Genomic DNA, 20651 nt, shown 5'->3' on the forward strand with positions numbered 1-20651 from the left:
TTGGCACATTTCATTTTTACTCTCCTAGTGTCATGGGTTATTTTTAAATTAATCCAAAATCTATAACCTTACCAAGTTGTTTTTTTTCTATAATGTCAGTCTGAATGTATTAATTGTCCTCCTAGTTGGGCTCCCTTCATTCTGTACCAATCCATAGAATTCTACCCAGTTTCCTTTCAAACTGTCCATTTTGTTATTTCTTGTAGCACAGTAATATTCCATTACATTTATGCCATAATTTGTTTCACGCCAAGAAAGATAACCCCATATTTTGCATTTTGGGGCCACTATAAAAAGAATTACTATAAATCCCCTTATAAATAAAGGTCATTTTCTTCTTTTTCCATTTTCTTTTAGGTATAAGCTTAATAGAGGTATATTTTGGTCAAAGAATAAGCATCCTTTTTTTTTTTTTGAGCTCTTCCATAGTCTGAGACCAATTTTTTTTTTTTTTGAGGCTTTGGATATAGCAGTTTTGACTTTGTTGTCTTCTGAGTTTGTGTTTTGATCTTCCCTGTCACCATAGTAACTTTCTATAATTGGGATCTTTTTCTTCTGTTTGCTAATTTTTCAAGTCTATTTCTTGACTTAACTCTATGCTACAGTGGAGTTCTATTTTCAGAGTGGAAGGGGTACCTAAGCTTCACTGTTTTTGTGCAACTGATAAACATACTTTGTTAATGGAGGGGATGGGGTAGGGATAGTTCCAAAATGCTTTCCACAATGGCTAGGCCAATTCACAGCTCCACCAACAATGCACTAGTATGACTGTTTTCCCATAGCTCTTCTGGTATCTATCATTTTCCTCTTTTGTCATCTTTGCCAGTCTAATGGGTGTGAGGTGGGACCTCAAAGCTGCTTTCGTTTTCATTTTTTCATTAGTGATTTGGAACATTTTTTTTTCATATGGTAGCTAATAGCTTAGATTTTTTCCTTTGAAAGTTACCTGTATATCTTTTATCCATTTATCTCTTTGGGAATGGTACTTAGTCTTATAAATTTGAATCAGTTCCTTATATATCTTGGATATTAGACATTTATCAGAGTAACTTGCTGCAAAGATTTTGCCCATTGACCTGTTTCCCTTCTAATTTTAGCTACATTAGATTTGTGTGTGTTTTAGAATGTGTGTGTGTGTGTGTGTGTGTGTTAGAATAGAATATTAGCCAAGGGCTTTCCTACATTCAGGATTTCTATAAGTTTTGTCCGGTAGATACTTTTTAGGTGCGTAACAAAGATTTGTGGACAGCCGGAGATTTTCCTATACTAGAGTCATTTAAGAGGGTTTCTCTTTTGCTTTGGCCAGAAACCCTGAGGGTCTTCCCCTCCCCTGAACTTTTTTTTAAAGAGGCCATTCTTTGCTTCATTTTTTATTAATCTTTAATCATTGAATGGGCACTGCCTCAATCAAACTGAGACCTGTTAAAGACCTTAACTTGAAAAGGCCAAGGTCTCCCACTGCATCCTGGGCCATCTCCAGTTGTCCTGATCCATAACTGGCCACTGGACCCAGGTGGTTCTGAAGGACAAAGTGAGACTGGTGACTTTGCACAGCCCTCCCTCACTTAAATCCAGTTCACTTGTGTGTTATGGCATCACCTCCCTGATGTCATGGTCCTCTTCAAGAACAAAGGACAAACAACAACCTCTTTATAAAAGACTTCTCTTGTGTGTGAGCTCATGAAACATTCAAAAATGTTTCCATTTTATCTTGTGCAAATTTCCTCTATTGCTAGTTTGGGTGTGAACTAAATCCCCTATACAAAAATCTGAAAGGTAATTTCCTTACTCTTCCGATTTGTTTATGATACTTATGATGCATATGTGTATAGTTTGAGTTATTGGTTTAAACTTAATTTCTGCCACATTGCTATACAGTGTTCTTAACAATTTTTATTAAATACTGAGTCCTTCTCCAAGTAACTGGAGTCTTTGGGTTTGTCAAACACTATACTACTCTGTTCTTTGCTTCTGTATGTTGTATACCTAACAAAGTAGGTTCCACTGATTGTCCTTTTTATTTGTTAACCAGCACCAAATTATTTTAACCTTGCTTTGTCATACAGTTTGAAATCTAGCACTGACAAATAAATCTCCTTCCCAATTTTTTCATGATCACTGTTGAGATTCTTGACTTTTTGTTTCTCCATGTGAATTTAATTTTTTTTTAGTTCTAGGAAATATTCTTTTGGATGTTTTAGTAGTATAGCTCTGAATAAGCAAATTAATTTAGGCAGTATTGTCATTTTTATTATATTGGCTTTACCTAACTATGAGCAATTAAAATTTCTCTAATTATCTCTATCTTTATTTCTCTAAAGACTGTTTTATACTTGGATTCATATAAGTCCTGAATGCATCTTGGTAGATATACTCCCAAATATTTTATAGCTTCTTTTGTTATTTTGAATGGAATTTCTCTTTCAAGCTTTTTCTGCTAGGTTTTGTTGGTAACAAAATAATATGATGATTTCTACAAATTTATTTTACACCCTTAAATTTTCTCGATTTTGTTAATTTTTAAATTTATTTTGGTTGACTTTTAGTTAAATTTTTTTCTCAGTAAATCATCATATTATTTGTAAAAATTGATTATTTTCTTCTTTGCCTAGGTTTATTTCCTCATTTTCTCTTTTCTGTCATCATTATAGCTAGCATTTATAGTATTGTTACATAGTTGTGGTGTTAATGGTCATCTTTGCTTTACCCCTAATCTTTTTGGAAAAGCTTCTAATTTTACTCCTCCATAACATTTAATATTTGTTCTTGGATTTAGATATTTACTATATTAAGGAAAGGTCAATTTATTCCTATACTTTCCAGACTTTTTAATTAAGAAAGAGGTGATGAGTTTTGTCAAAAGATGTTTTGCATCTCTATCAATATTTATAATATAATCATATTAATTAATAAAATAATTAGCATTATTAATGTGTTTAATAACGTTTTATATTATTAACATGATTTATTATACTTACATGCTTCCATATAGTGAACTGACTTTCTATTCTTGGCATAAACCCAACCTAGTCATAGAAGTTAATCTTTCTAATAGGTCATTGTAGCCTTGCTGATATTTTATTTGAATTTTTGTGTCAATGTTCATTAGGGTATTTTTCTATCTCTGCTTTGCTTCTTAGTGATTTAGCTTTGAAGATCATATTTATATTTCTGCCACATAGAAAATGAAAGAAAATGAAAGGGTGCCTTCTTTGTGTGCTATTAGAATTAGTTGGGCTTTTAAAAAAATTACTTGCTAGAATTCCCTTGAAAAATCCATCTGGTATTCCTCTTTTGGGAGTTCAAGCCAGCTTTGGAAAGTGGTTTATTCAATATCTTTTTTTTTATATTGAATTATTTAAATAGTTTGTTTCTTTGTTAATCTGAGTATTTTATATTTTTTAGTATGTATTTATCCATTTTCTCTAAGCTATCAGTTTTATTAGCATATAGACAAATTATTTCTAAAAATTTCCTTTATTTCCTTTTCAACTGTTATGAGTTCTTTTTCATTTTTGACACATTTTGATTTCCTTCTTTTTGAAAAAATCAGATTAGCTAATAGTATAACCATCTTATTCATTAAAAAATCCTAGTTTTATTTATCAACTCAGTGGTCTTTTTGCTTTCAATTGTGTTAGTCTTGTATTTAATTTTAAGAATTTCTAAATTGATACTTAGAGATTTTTTATTTGTTGCTTTTCAAAGAGAAGGAATTTATGTGATATTATGTGCTAGATGCTCAGGATTCAAAGACAAAATTTAAGAGTACCTACTCTGGATTAGCTCAAATCCTCTCCCTATTAATAATACTTCCTTTTGCTTACAGGTATGGCATTAATACTGGTTTACTGACCTAGCCAGTCTAAGAGATTTCCTCCAGTTTCTGTGTGGAGACTCAAGCCAATGACTTGAGGGACCAGTCTTTGTCATGCCCCTAAGTAGTATCTAGGGAACAGAGCCTATAGAAGTCTTGAATATGGGAAAAACTCTAACTGATGTTCCATTCTAATCATACATGATAGAATATACCCAAGAGAAGGGTCCTACAAATGCCCTGAGGGTGAGAAAGGCTTCAGTAATAGTTCAAATTTTATTTCACATCAGAGAACTCATATGAAGGAGAAACATACTGATGTGATATACACTTCATTTTTCAGTAGGCTAGAGAGGGAAGATAAGCTCCAGGAGAATATGAAATAAATGAAAAAGGACAGAGTCATGATGGAACTGTGGGAATTGAGTGAACTCCACTTACTCTACTTTGTGACTCAATTCTGGAGCTAGTGCAATTCCCTTTCTATTCAATTAGTCAAGTTCGGTTTCTGTCCTGTGAGAGAAGTGTATGCAATTAAGGGAATTGTGAGAAAACTTGACTATATATTGTTTGAACAAAGCCATGCATGGCTGGGAAGTTGTACTATCTCTACCTGTTGCTTAGAGACCCTTAATTAAACTCTAGTTCCTCAAGTGTGGCCCTTTGACTGAATCCAAACTTCACACCTGTAAAAGGACCGCATTTGAGGAACTGGAGGGCCACATGTGGCCTTAAGGTTGCAAGTTCCCCATCCCTGCCTAGATTATGCTGACCAGAAACCCAGTCAGATGCAAAGATCTATGCAAGGAGTTTTCTCACAATTATACATCTCAAGCAACCCATATGTCCTATCTGAGAACTGGTCCTGTACTGGTTAATCAGTTATTGTTTCTATGTCTCCTTAATTTAATACAGACACTTGGAAGGAGTGGGATATCTCTTTTTCTGATTTCAGGGAATTGCACCTGTTACTCTTTTCCCTCTCAGCTCTCAAAACTTACTCATCTTCCTCCCAACTTGGAAAGCCTTTAATCTTTCCTCTAATTAGAAATCAGATTACCTAATTTTGTATCCTGATTTATATCCTATTAATTTTTTGTTTTTAATACATAAGAATCTGTTTCCCACTGTATTTGTGGGTCCAATGCCGAAGCTCAGGAGGCCTGGTCCCAATATCCTTGGAAGCTTGAACCTTTATTTCCTCAGTCATTTCAAATTTCACCCACCACAGTCGTAAGTAGGGTACGACAACAGGGACCTTGACCCAGGGAAACGAAATTTGAAGTCATGTACCTCTGTAACTCATATTTTACTTTGCTAATATCAATAATAATTCCTTCTACTAAATACCAAAGGCTGTTATCTACTTCAGGCAAGAATTTGGCTAAAATATTGTGCTACAAGAAAGCAATATAATAATGTTATATAATAATATAATAAATAATGTCATGAGAAAAAGTAAGATGAAGAAATCAGTAAAATATTTTAAGATTGATGTAAACTGAGGCAGGGTGAAGTAAGCAGAACAAGGAAAAAAATATAGACCAGTGTTGTCAAACTCATGGCCACTAAACCTTCAAGAAGGATCCCAAGAGGCTGCATATTGTTAAAGAACCACACTGTTTTTACACACACACACACACACACACACACACACACACACACACACACACACACCAAATTAGAAACAAATTGGAACTACGTTTTAATATTGTTCCAGCTGCACTCTGGAGTGTTGTGAGCCAAATGCAGCCACATTTTTGACACCTTTTATGTAAAGAATCATTATATCCTTGTCAGTGGGAGCAAGAACAGACAGAATGCCCTATGATGATAATGATTAAATTTAGTCCAAAAGAGGAGATAAAGCTTCTCTTCTTCTCTGTGCACCTTTTTGGTGCCAAGAGTGCCTGACTTGGAGTCAGGAAGATTTGAATTTGAATCCTGCCTCAGGTACAAACTGTGTGGCCCAGGATAAGTCATTTAATTTGTTTGCCTCAGTTTTTTCCTCTGTAAAATTGGGATTATAATGGCACCTGCCCCCCAGGGTTATTATGAAGGGAGGAAAGTGATACCATATGTACAATATTTTGCAAATCTTCTGGTGTGAAATATTTCATAGATTTGGTTGATGTATGAGTTAGTTTTATTGAACTGCTTTTTTCCACTTTCTGTTTTTATTCTCTGTTACATAGAAAGGCTTCCTAGATAGGGGATGGTAAGGATATATATTCAGAAATGAAGATGGTGTAAAAACAAAAGATATCAATAAAAAGGAAAAAAGAAAAAAAAGAGTAACACATTGGATGTTTCCAAATAATGGTCCCTTTTTTAAAAGTTTAAACTTTTTTTTTCATTTTTTAAAAGTTTTGAGTTCAAAACACTCTCCTTTACTCTGCCACTAGGCAAGCAATATGTTATCAGTTATACATGTGAAGTCCTGCAAAACATTTCCATATTGACCATGTAGCAACACACACACACACACACACACACACAACCAAGAAAAAGAAAGTGAAGAAAGTATGCTTCAGTCCGTAGTTGGAGTTCATTAATTCTCTCTCTGGAGGTAGATAGCATTTTTCATCGTGGGTCCTCTGGAATTATCTTGGATAGTAACTAGGTCTTTCACAGTTGATCCTCCTTAAAATATTGCTGTTATTGTGTACAATGTTTTCTTGGTTCTGATCATTTCATTTTGTATCCATTCATATAACTCTTCCTGGGATTTTTTTCTGAAACAATGCTGCTAGTCATTTCTTGTATCACAATAGAATATCTTCACAAACATACCACAACTTGTTCAACCATTACCCAATTAATGGGAATCCTCTCAATTTCCAATTCTTTACCACTACAAAAAGAACTGCTGTATATATATTTTGTACATGTAAATCCCTTTGCCTTTTCTTTGACCTCTTTGGAATACAAACCTAGAAGTGGTATTACTGGGTTAAAAGGTATGCAGAGTTTGGTAGCCTTTTGGGCATAGTTCAGAATTGTTCTCCAGAATGGTTGGATCAATTCACAGTTTCACCAACAGTGCATTAATGGCCCTATTTTTCCATATCCCCTTGAGCATTTATCATTTTCCTTTTCTGTCATGTTTGCCAATGTTATAGGTGTAAGGTGCTACCTCAAAGTGGTTTTAATTTATACTGCTATAAACAATAGTGATTTAGAGCATTTTTCATGTGACTTTTGATAGCTTTGACTTCTTTTTTTGAAAACTGCCTGTTCATATTCTTGGACCATTTATCAGTTATAGAACGGCTCATATTTTTACCAATTTGACTTAGTAATATATCCATAAACACACACACATGTGCATATATGTATATATATATATATACATATGTACATACATATGTATATTATATATATTCTTCTAACTTGGAAACAATTCAGATGAGAATGAGGTTTCAGCATTGCCCACCCCACCCCTACCATTTTCCACTCCACTGTGAAAGTTCTTCCTTGTATGCCTCTTTTATGTGAGATAGTTTTCCCCATTCTTCTCTCTTCCCCCTTCTCCCAGTGCATCCCTCTTTCTAGGCCATCTTTTTTCTTAAATCATTCCAACACAATTGACTCACTCCTGTGCTGTCTACATAGAGTCTTTCTAAATATCCTAATAATGATGAAGTTCTTAAGAGTTACATGTATCATATAGGAATGGAAACAATTTAGCCTTATTGAGTCCCTTATGATTTCTCTTTCGTTATTTCCTTTTTATGCTTCTTGTATTTCAAAAGCAAACTTTCAATTCATCTCTGTTCTTTTCATCAGGAATGCTTGAAAGTCCTCTGTTTCATTAAATGTCCATTTTCCCTTAAAGGATTATGCTCAGTTTTGCTGGGTATGTTATTTTTGGTTGAATTTCTAGCTCTTTTGCCTTCTGGAATATCATACTCCAAGTCCTCTGCCCCTTTAAGGCACAGCTGCTAAATCTGGTGTGATCCTGACTGTGGCTCCATGGTATTTGAACGGTTTCTTTCTGGCTACTTGAAGTATTTTCTCTTTGACCTGGAAGCTCTAGAATTTAGCTATAATATTCTTGGAATTTCTCATTTGGGGACCTCTTTCAGGAGTTGATCAGTGTATTCTTTGGATTTCTATTTTACCCTGTGGTTCAAGGATATCAGGGCAGTTTTCCTTTATAATTTCCTGAAATATAATGTCTAGGGTTTTTCTTTGATTATGGCTTTTAGGTAGTCCAATAATTCTTAAATTATTTCTCTTCAATCTACTTTCCAAGTTAGTTGGTTTTCCAATGAGATATTTCACATTTTCTTTCTTTTCATTGTTTTGATTTTATTTTATTGCTTCTTGATGCCTCATGGAGTAAGTGTCCACTTGTCCAATTCTAATTTTTAAGGAAATATTTTTTTCAATTAGCTTTTGTAGCTCTTCTTCCATTTGGCCAATTCTGCTTTTTAAAGAGTTATTTTCAGAAGGTTATGCCTCTTTTTATCAAACTCTGAAATTGTCTTTTCATAATTTTCTTTCATTACTCTCATTTCTTCCCCCCCCCTTACCACTCTTATTTGATTTTTTTCTTTTGAATAGCATTTTATTTTTTCTAATTACATGTAAAGGCAATTTTTCACATTCATCTTTCAATAAAATTTTGAGTTCCAAATTTTTTCTCTCCTTGCCTCCCCTACCTCTCCCTTAAGATAGTCAGTAACTTGATATAGGTTATATACCACATGTTATTTTCAAAACTGTCCTGCTTTTTCTATGTTTCCTTTTCAACTTCCTTCTGTTTTCTTCTGTTCATTTCTAAAATGTTTCAATGGTTCTCTTTTTTTGCTTAACTTTTTTTGGTAAATTTTTTGTTCATTTTAAACTTAAATACAAAACAAGAAAAGAAAAAAAAGAATATTTCTATGTACACAGCAGAAGATGAGAGGATTCAATATAAAACAATAAATTTCCATCTCAAGAAAGTCTATATAATAAATACTACACCTTGTTTTCAGAGCTACCTAGCTTTTATTTGTTTCCTTGTAGGTTTTCTTTTGTTCTCTACTATGTACTTTGTACTTTATTTTTTCCCCTCCTTCCCCTCACCGTAAAGAAGGCTACAATTAAATGCAGATGTGTATATATAGATAGATACCTAGATAGAGATAGATAGACATAAATACATAAATATCTATAAACATATACATATAGACATATATACACTCACACACATATATGTAAGATTGTACTATGCATGTCTCCACTTGTCATCTCTTTCTCTGGAGGTGGATAGCATCTTCTTTCATAGTTCCAAGCATTTCCACATTTTTCTAAACCAACCAGCTCATCATTTCCTACACCACAGAAGTATTCCAACACAATCATATCCTATGTAAGAGATTGCCTATGAAAGCTTTCCCCCTATTTTTTGTATTCCTTCTATTCTTGGCTACATTGATTTTATTTATACAAGAAAATTTTAATTTAAAATAATTGAAATTATCCATTTTATACTTCAATAATTTTCTCACCTTATAATATAGCTTAAGGTCTGATACTGCTGAATCTCCTTTAATATTTTTTCCCTGGTTTCTTTTAATTTCCTGACCTTTTGTTCTTCAAAATGAACTTTATTATTATTTTTTCTAACCCAGTAAAATAATTTTAGTAATTTAATTGGGATGGTATTGAATAAATAGATTATTTAGGTAAAAGTGTCACTTTTTATTATCTTGGCTTTACCTACCCATGAATGATAAATATTACTCTAGTTATTTAAATCTGACTTTATTTGTATAAAAAATGTTTTATGTTTATGTTCATTTAGTTCCTGTATCTGTTTTGGCAGGTATATTCTCAGGTATTTTATACTGTCTAGTTATTTTAAATGAACTAAAACAATATTGAATAATATAGGTGACACATAGTGTAGTTTCTCTGTTTTTCTCTTTTAATTAAATCTATTTTAACTTTAACTTTGTCTGGGATCATGATTTTGAAAGAAATGATTGTTTTTCTCTTGTATTAATAATTAATTATAGAATCAGAACCCTAAGTGCATGCTGCTTCTCAACCTCTTCCCCTACAAAGTAAACTTCTGTCTCAGTCATATTCTCTGATGCTTTCCCCATGCAGCACCATCTGTGACCCTTCTTTGTTGTGGTGGTATGGAAAAGAGTTCAGGATTTCTAGTCAGAAGTTTGAGTTTAATTGTAGTTTTCCTTATTACCTATGTGACTACAGTCAAATCACTTCATTTTTCTGAATGTCTTTATTTCTTTATCTGTAAAATTAAAGTGTTGGATCATAACTACCAAAGTCTCTTCTAACTCTAACTCTAGGATCCTATGATCCAAAATCTGGATGATCTCAGCCACAGCAAAACCCTAGAATTGGGATTTATAATTTTAACTATTTATCCCTATTTCCCAGGGGATCCTGACCTGAGAGCTGGAACTGCAGCTGACATATTGCAGTAGAAAGTGATCAATCACTTCTCCTGACACTCTGAACAATCCCTGCACTTGTAACTACTGAGTGAACTGAACCAGCTGCTGCACTCCTATTCCTCCCACACTAACTGTGGTTCTGTACCCCACTGAACAGGCTAAATATCCCTTAAGACTTGAGACAATCACAAGGCTCAATGATTCTAATATTTGGAAACTATTCCAACAGGACCTAAGAATGCCTGTATTGTCCACAAAATGCCTGCACTCATGGGCCTGTAGTGGAAACTGTGCAGTCAAGACCTAAGAATGACTGTGCTGGATCTGGCCTTTTTGCAGTTTTCATGCTTAAAAACCCTAGCCCTACCTCAAGTGAATAAGCCCTCCTTCTCAGGGGGACTTTGGATTGCAAACCTGTTTTCCTCACTTTGAAATTAAACTGATATTTGATTCCTGACTCACTTGTGTCTGGCCTGTTTTGTTTGGCTCTGGCCATCCACAGGTTAGAAACTGGTCCAGCCCAGACTACATTTAAAATTCTTTTGACACTTGGGACCACAAGCGATAATGTTTGCAGGGCCCCTGCTCTCTTGGGACTGCAAGTAATCTCTTCACCCTGGAACTGTGCCTGAAAGTGAGTATGGGTCATGAAATTGCCAAATAGCAGCTGGTCCCAAGTCCACTGCTAGCACAGGAGTCCCCTGCAATCTTTTTCTGACTAGTTTTCTTATCCCTTACCATTTCTGGCTTGAGAGTTCCTGAAGCTGCTACTTCACAATTGGTCCACAACCGGTGTTGCTACCATGTGGGCTCTGAGCCGACTCCTATTCCTGTATCACAGACCTCTCCTTCTGACCTCATAAGTTGTTCTAGACTGGAAAAATGTCGCACAGTACCCTTTGGTTGGCTCTGCCTCTCCAGAATTCAGCTTGAGGCATTATTTTAAAGTTGTTTGGGGGGAATGTTGGTAGAACTAGGCTGTAGTGATTCCTCTATTCCATCTTCTTAGTTCTGCCCCCCTTAACAATAGTTTCTAAATACACTATTTTGCTCAACCCTATTGTAGGGCTAGGCAGAGATCAAGTCCTGGCAGGGACTTTGTCTATACAGATACCCTAAGTCTTTTCAAATTGGAAGAGAGTAAGAGAAAGATTTTAGCCATGATGTTGGGGCACTGACTATGAGGTAGGTCTTGGAGACACAATATTCAATCAAATGAGCAAGTATTAGTTAGTAGCAAGGACAAAGTTTAGAATCAGGAGTGTCAGGTATATAAAATTAAAAATTTATTTTAATTCTATTTTGCTAAGACACAAGTTAGATTTAATATTCCCTTTTGAGGTTCCTTCCTCTTGCAAACTTCACCCACCATCTACATCCTGGAGGATGTTTTCCTCTACGTTTTTCATGGGCCACCCAACTTCTTTGGCATGCCACAAGTGGCCCTCGGACCATAGGTTGTGCAGGCATAACCAAAAAGGTCAAATTTCATCAATTTAAACTATTATAGCAACTCCTATCACCAGCAGACCATTTCCATTGCCTGGAAAACTTTGTCTTGTGACTTGAATCACATGTCTTGGCTATGGTTAAGGGGGTTTCAGAAGGAGAAGTCCAGATGATGTAATCTCAATTCTGACTATGTCATTGATAGCCAATCAGAAGAAGAAACTTCATGTTGTTCAAGGTTTTGCTCTGTCATCTTGCTAATTGTTACAAAAGACCCTGTTAGCCTTCACTCGTAGTTTTTGGTGATCAAGAAAGGCTATTGACCCCATTTATTGCTAATTGCTAGCCTAATTAACAAATGGATCATGCTTGGAACTTTGTTAGAATTACTCTCATGACAGGTAGTAGAGGTAAAGAGCCAAGGTTGGTAGCTGGAATTGTAGACCAGGAATCTGAAAGTTTTTTCCAAAGCAAATGTCAAGTGAACAATCAGATCCAGGCAAAGGTAATAAGGGCTAGATTCAAAAATTCAAAAACCAAAAGTTCTGTGTCAGAGGAGTTACCAACTATTACATTAAACCAGAAAAAATCCCAGTTGATTGCACTTGCTGGTTTAAAGATGCTTAGGAGTTGTTAAGTTGGATGAGTTCTCAAGATGTCCTGCCCTAGCTTCCTCTGTAGATGGATAACTCATACTTCCTTTGCTTTCAGAGGCAAATGAATGGCACATTCCTTTAAAACTGACTAAATCTTAAGGCACAAAATGTTTTGCGACAAATGCAATGGAAAAGACAAAGGATTTCTTTTTTAAGACGTGGATCAAGTGTTAGTCGTGGAGTCAGGAAGATCTGAGGTCAAATCCCGATTCAGGCACTTAGTAGCTATGTGATCCTAAGCAAATCACTTAATCTCTCTCAGACTCAGTTTCCTCATCTGCCAAATAGGGCTTATAATAATAGCACCTACCTCCCAGGGTTGTTGTGAGGATCAAATGAGATAACTTTTGTAAAGTGCTTTGTGAATATAAAAGTGTTATATACATGTTAGCTATTATTATTAAGCTCCATGGGGTGAGAGAAGAAAGTCAAAGAAGCAAAATAATGATAAAAATGATTTCTTTCTTTTTTCTTCACTAAGAGTTTACTCAGAGAAAAATTCAACATTTTATTTTAGTTGAAAGATTAATAAGGTGATATCAGAGATGCGAAGCCAATTAGACTGTATTTTCTCTCCCTGTTATCATCCCCTGTGATCTTTGGCTTCCTTAGTGAGCTGTTCTGGTATGCCTATGGGCAGATCAATGACTAAAAATTCTTCCTCCTGCAGCAAATTCAGGTGGTTTGGGGGAGAAATTAGGTGTCTAGGTAGTACCACTATTATGTCTATGTATGGTTGAGGTAGAATGGAAAAAAAAAAGGTCATAGGAGTTGAAAAGGTTGAGAAATTGGAAAGTCCAGGTATTTCAAGAGGACAAGCACTAGGATGGTGAAGAAGACTGTAAGCCAATTATTAGATTTGTGTGGGAGGAGGGAAAACGATCTGAGAGGCCATGTACATGAATGGATAGTATGAAATGAACTTTCAGGGAGATGTGGCTGCTCAGTTAACAGTAGCAGTTAGTGAGTGAGAAGGGTCTGACAGTGGCAGCTAGGAATAAGGAATAGATCAACTCTTCCTCCCGGCTCCATACGTCAGAGATTTGAAAGAAAAAGCAGCTAATCTTGGAGAGAGTATCAAGATCTTCTGGAGGAAGCTTAGTTTCAATGAGCACCTGAAAATGAAAAGATGATGTGAGAAGGAGATTTTTGGATCATAGGTTTTGGATCATAGCTCTAGATTCAGAGCTAGAAGAGGCTTTGGTGGTTATGGTCCAACACCTTCATTTTACAGATAAAGAAATAAAGGCCTAACATTTGGAAAGATGAAGTGATTTGCTTGGAGCCACATAGGTAATAAGGAAAACCAGAATTCAAACTCAAACTTCTGACTAGAAATCCCAAGGTTTTTTCCATACCACCACAGCAAAGAAAAGTCACAGATGGTGCTGCATAAAGGGAAGGCAGCAGAGGATATGACTGGGACAGAAGTTTACTTTGTAGGGGAAGAGGTAGAGAAGCAACAGTAACAGCAGCTAGTGTAGCTATTGGGGACCAATCTTCTAGGTCATCTTACATGGCAAGGGTCTTCAGGCAAAGCATATTATATTGGTCTATCTCCAGCTATGAAGGGAATTTTGATTCAGGGTATAAAAGCATCCAGTGTACTTATTAAATCAATTGTCAAATGAGATGTTTATAAAGCACTTAGCACAGTACCTGGCACATAGTAAGTGCTATATATTATTATTAATAAGAAGGAAGAGAACATGGCAAGAGAAGGATGCTGGGTGCTCTGAGTCAAAGAACAATCTCTCCAAAATATCTCTAATTCCCCACCTTCTTCTTCCTCTCCTTGACGTGGCCAGAAGATCAACCTACCAAGGCTCCCATCAACGATCTTGGTTGTACTCATCTCCTGTTTCTCTTGTTCCTCTATGTACCTTCCCCTGGGGTTTGGATATTGTTGTTATTGTTGTTTTGGTTTTGGTTTGTTTTAGACCCTGAAGTTTCCTCTGTGTCAGTCAAAATGGTCTGTCTGATTCTTTTGAGGAATTCCCTGTAAGTTCCATAACTGCTGTTAATGACTGAGACAGAGGGTGTCATATAATCAACTGATGATCATTGCTACCATATGTTATACTACATATAGTAAGCTTGGATCAATATATAGTACTGATATTATTGTTTACAAATATAGCCTCAATTAGATGATTCCTGAGGTTCCTTTCAGTGCTGAGATCCAAGATCACCTGAATCACGCTTTAGCTGGGAAGACAAGAATTAACAGGCACTGAACCCTACTCAGTGAAAACCTTATAAGGGAACACCTAGAAGTCTGTCCTTGTTGAGTTCACATTACCATGCCCAGGCCCTATCTATTCATCAGGACAGAAATAACTCAAAGATGTTTACCTTATTTTATTTTTGTGTCACAGGACTAGACATATGCAAATGCCCCATGTTTCAAAAGAGAAAATAAGAAGAATTCTACCAATTATAGCTGAGTGGGCTTGATGCTGGTACTTGGCAAAAATCTAGAATGTATTGATGTAGAGATAGTTTGAGTACTTAGAATGGGAAAAAATTATTGCTGAGAACCAAAATAGGTTCATTACAAATTATCCCTGACTAAATTTACTCCCTTTTAAAATAAGATTACTAAAGAGAAGAGATAAAAAAAATTAGTAGTACTTCTCATTTCTACTGTATTGATTTTACAATGTAATTGATTTTATGCTATACTGATTTTTACAATTGTTAGTATCTACCTGAACTCACCTTACTCAGAAACATGTTCTTTCCTAGTCTGAATTAGTTTAAAGGTATGATTGAAAGGGAATGGTATTATTTTTGCAGTTAGGCCCTAAGATATCTGCTCATTGTCAGTAAACCCCAACTGGCTTAACCTGGTGTTACCCCACAAAAGACATGTCATCTGTCCTTGCCTGTCCTTGTGCAGTTAGTGTGGTGAAAGTGGGCAGGCATAGATGGTTTGAGGTCATAACAAGTCAACAAGTATATATTAAGCCGTTACTATGTGCAGGTCCTATGGTAATTACAGGGAATATAAATGTAAGAAGAAAGATAGTTCCTGCCTTCAAGGGGCTTACATTATAAAAGGGGAAGAAAATACATGGTTGGGGGGTGGGGCAGGGAAGAGCATCCAATCAGAGAAGGAAAGATTGCAAGGTCAAAGGTTACCTTCAATGTGTGAAGTAAAGTGGTGAAGTTCAGGGGTGGAATGAGCTTCCAGGATGAATAAATCACTTAACCCTGCCAAAGAAACAAAAAAGCAAGTGTACAAATCAAGATTGTAAATTGGAAGAGGTAAAATGAAAATGAAATAAAATGAAAAATAAAAAAAATATTTCTATGAGATCACAGATTCATTGAAATGTATACATATATATAGAGGAAAAAATACAAATATAATTTTACCTAAAAGATAAATTTTTATCCAATCTAAAATTTTTTATTTAAAATTTTTCTCTACAAATATCTTTTTAATTTAGTTAAAGAGATTAAAGGTTTGTCTCTTCTAATGTCTGTCCCATTACAGAAAAAAAAAAAAACAACTCAACACTCTAACGTATTGGTTCATTAATATTCCCATTTTGGTGGGGTTAGGAAAGGGTGCTATGTTAATAGACTTCTGAAATGGTGTCAGCATCCAAGGTTCCATTACTATAGCAACCAAGAATAATGAAAAGACTAAATGTCAAATACATTCTATGTTGCCATGTAACAATCAGCAGCTTTACAAAATGTGTTTACTGTTCCACTATGGTCAGTTCTGAAGACACACTTAGCTATAGAAACATTCAAACTGAGGAGAATAGAGTTCAAATTTATTGACACCTCAAGAAAGACAGGAACCCTTCAAGAGATGAAAGCAATTTGTTTCACTGTCCATCATATAAAGAAACTCACAGATCGAGTCCATAATGTATTAAGGTGTTTTTTTTAAAGGAATTCAAGGAAACAAAAATATTCACTACTGTTCAAATAAGTATTCAACCTGTTTGTAACTGAGAAAATTGAAACATGTAGTTTATAGTATTTCTGCATTGTCATTTTGTCTAACTTCAAAGCCATTTCACTAAGCTTTCAAAAATCAGGAATTTACAATGTTGAAAAAGAGGACTTTTTTTCTTTTTAAAGCAGTAGCACAAGAAGCCATGTGCGTGCCATATAACAGGGCTGGACTTAGCAAAACTAAAAAAATATGGAAAACTTTTTTTTCAGTCCCCCCCAAATTCACTTTGTAGGATTCTGACCTTCCAAGAGGCTTTCTGCTACAAAGAAAACAATCCCTCAGTGATGACCAGAATTGCCCTCCTTTAGAAGACATTTATTCTGTGTGTGGCCTAAATCAGGCCAGTCCTCTGGTAGTTTAGGTTTGATATTAGAATAAAACAAGACATTGAAAGGAAGACTGAATTCTAAGATCTTTCCATCTTAAAGGGTCTATGATTTTATCCTCACCCCACCCATCACCCCCAGAATTGGGCCTTCAGCAATCCTTGGAGTCATACTATTTGGGTTCCCTTTTTTTTTGCATATACATAGATTGATACTGGCAATATTCAGATATACACTTTAATTAATGCTTTTTGAGGATGATAGTGATAGAAACTTGCTGGGTGTGATGATACACACCTGTAATCCCATCTACTGGGGAGGCTGAGGCTGGAAGATCTCTTGAGAGTTTTAAGTTGCAGAGATGAGGGATGGGGGAAGAAGTGGGGGGTGAAAGAGGAAGGGGAGAGAGAGACAGAGACAAAGATGGAGAAAGATCAAGAAAGGGATGAGGAGGAGGATTGCAAGCAGTGAGAGAGAGAGAGAGAAAGTAAGGGATGGAGAAATATCACTGGTGTCTTATCCCAACTCTCAACTTCAGCAACAAGTAGCCAAGACATGATGTGTGGGAAACAGACTTTATGGCCAAAGAGCCCTTGACCTTTGGACCATAAATGACTCTGGGGATCTACATACATGTTCGGGGATAATGGTGGTTCATTTTATGATTTCTATTTGTTTTACTCCTTTTAATAAAACATTTCTCTGTAATATTGTGAACTACAAGTTTGCAAATGAAAAGTCAGTCTTAGAACATTGGGGAGAATAACATGCATGGTTTCCCAGGTTTCCAAAAAGTAGCATGAGAAAGTCTCCAAAATAAGTAGCTGCAATCTAAACTTGTCTTTTCCAAGCTGAACATCCCCATTTCCTTCATCCAATTCTTGGATGATATAGTTTCTTTTTGTTTGTTTTTTTTTTATTAATTTATTTTGATTTATCAACAATCATTTCCACAAGCTTTTGAGTTTTAAATTTTTCTCCCCTTTCTTCCTTACCTCCCTTCCCAAAATGGCATGCAATCTGATGTATGCTATACATATACATTCCTATTAAACATATTTTCACATTAGTCATGTTGTAAGGAAGAATTAGAACCAATAGAAGGAACCACAGGAAAGAGGAAACAAAACAAAACAGAAGAAAAAAAAGAGAAAATAGGATGCTTTGATCTGTATTCAAACTCCACAGTTCTTTCTTTGGATGTGCATAGCATTTTCCATCATGAGACTTTTGGAGATGTCTTAGATCCTTGCATTGCTGAGAAGGGTTAAGTCTATCAAAGTTATTCATCGCAGAGTGTGGCTGTTACTGTGTACAAAATTCTCCTGGTTCTGCTCATTTCACTCAGCATCAGTCCATACCAGTCTTTCCAGGTTTTTCTGAAGTCTGTCTTTTCATCATTTCTTATAGCACAATACTATTCCATTACATTCATATACCACAACTTGTTCAGCCATTCCCCAATTGATGGGCATCCCCTCAATTTCCAATTCTTTGCCACCACAAAAGGAGCTGCTAATAAATATTTTTGTACATGTGGGTTTTTTTCCCATTTTTTTATGATCTCTTTGGGATACAGCCCCAGAAGTGGTATTGCTAGGTCAAAGGGTATGCCCATTTTTATAGCCCTTTGGGCACAGTTCCAAACTGCTTTCCAAAATGATTGGATCATTTCACAACTCCACCAACAATGCATTAGTGTTCCAGTTTTCCCAGATCTTCTCCAACATTTATCATTTTCCTGTTTTATCATGTTGACCAATCTGATAGGTGTGATGTGGTGCCTCAGAGTTGTTTTGATTTCCATTTCTCTAATCAGTAGTGATTTAGAGCATTTTTTCATGTGACTACAGATGGCTTTAATTTCTTCATCTGAAAACTGTCTATTCATATCCATGGACCATTTATCAATTGGGGAATGACTTGTATTCTTATAAATTTGACTTAATTCTCTATATATTTTAGAAATGAGGTCCTTATCAGAGAGACTGGTTGTAAAAATTCTTTCCCAGTTTTCTACTTCCCTCCTAATCTTGGTTGAATTGGCTTTGTTTGTGCAAAAACTTTTCAATTTAATGTAATCAAAATGATCCATTTTGCATTTCATAAAGTTTTCTATCTCCTGTTTGGTCATGAATTCTTCTGTTCTCCATAGATCTGACAGGTAAACTATTCCTTGCTCTCCCAGTTTGCTTACAGTATCAGCCTTTATATCTAAATCATGAACCCATTTTGACTTTATTTTGGTATATGGTGTGAGATTTTGGTCTATGCCTAGTTTCTGCAATACTCTTTTCCAGTTTTCCCAGCAGTTTTTGTCAAATAGTGAGTTCTTATCCCAGAAGCTGAGGTCTTTAGGTTTATCAAATAGTAGATTACTATAGTCATTGACTACTGTGTCTTGCATACCTAACCTATTCCACTGATTGACCACTCTATTTCTTAGCCAGTACCAAGTAGTTTTGAGGATTGCCGCTTTATACTACAATTTAAGATCTGGAATGGGTGGGCCACCTTCCCCTGCATTTCTTTTCATTAGTTCCCTTGATATTCTCTACCTTTTGTTATTCCAAATGAATCTTGTTATTATTTTTCTAGCTCTATAAAATATTTTTTGGTAGTTTGATTGGTATGGCACTGAATAAGTAAATTAGCTTAGGTGGAATTGTCATTTTTATTATATTAACTCGGTCCACCCATGAGCAGCTGATGTTTTTCCAGTTATTTAGATCTGACTTTATTTGTGTGAAAAGTGTTTTGTAATTGTATTCATATAGATCCTGAGTTTGTTTCAGTAGGTAGACTGCTAAATATTTTATAAATGTCTAAAGTAAGTTTAAATGGAATTTCTCTTTCTCTCTCTTGCTGTTTTGCTTTGTTGGTAATATATATAAGTGCCAGTGATTTATGTGGATTTATTTTATAGCCTGCAACTTTGCTTAAGTTGTTCATTATTTCAAATAGTTTTTTACTTGATTCTCTAGGATTCTCTAAGTATATCATCATATCATCTGCAAAGAGTGGTAGCTTTGTTTCTTCTTTGCCTATTCTAATACCTTCAATTTCTTTTTCATCTCTTATTGCTAAAGCTAATGTTTTGGATGATACAGTTTCAAGGCAGATAGTCCTGGGTTTCGGGGAGGTGACACATTTACTTCTCAGAGTTTACCATATTTTAAGTCTAAGTGCCTTGGTTAAAAATAGAAATAATTTGAATCAAGTACTTTAGTAAATATGCTTATGTAAGTGTTCATATTTTTTCCTTTAATTTAATTTTATATTATAGTATGATTTACATAAAAAGGTTTTCCGGATGATCAAAATTCACTTACCAACAGTTTGAACAAAGTACAGATCTTTAAAGTAATTTAGTGCCTCACTATTTCTGACTATAATTTGAAAGGGGAAATAAAAATCAATTGTGTTGTCTATAAATAATTGTGGAACAAAAGAGTAATCAGAGTAGCAGTGTAATTTTATTGGCTCTTTGTATTACTGGAGGGCAAGAATCATGTAATTTAAACTCAGCTGAGAGACTATTAATCTGTAATATTAGTCCATAACATAGTTCAATCACTCTTACAACTTTTAGACATTCTAAGTAATGAAGGGCAGGCTCATTGTTCAGTAATAATTCCCGTGGATAATAATGCTTTAATGCTGAACAAAAGAGTGAATGTGGATTGCTTCTTGTAATGAAAGAGAAAACATTGATGAAATGCTGCTTCCCAATGACTATGGTTATAGGATGAGTTATCAAAAAGCTTCCTCCTAGCCCAGAAAGATTCAGCAATGGCATGTTCTGATTAATTTCATAGTCTCATTAATAATGACCATATTTGCCAAATATGGATCACCAATTGTCAAAAAGTCAACATATGGGGGGAAAAGACAATACCAAAATTACACTTATATAGAATTGTATAATTTTTTTTTTAGTACATTCAGTGGAGAGATGACTAGTAGCCAAGGGATGCTGTGACCAGTGTCTGATCCTTTCAGTGG

This window comes from Vombatus ursinus, unplaced genomic scaffold (genome assembly GCF_900497805.2).
Source record: "Vombatus ursinus unplaced genomic scaffold, bare-nosed wombat genome assembly UNPS02007612.1, whole genome shotgun sequence".
Classification (NCBI taxonomy): domain Eukaryota; kingdom Metazoa; phylum Chordata; class Mammalia; order Diprotodontia; family Vombatidae; genus Vombatus; species Vombatus ursinus.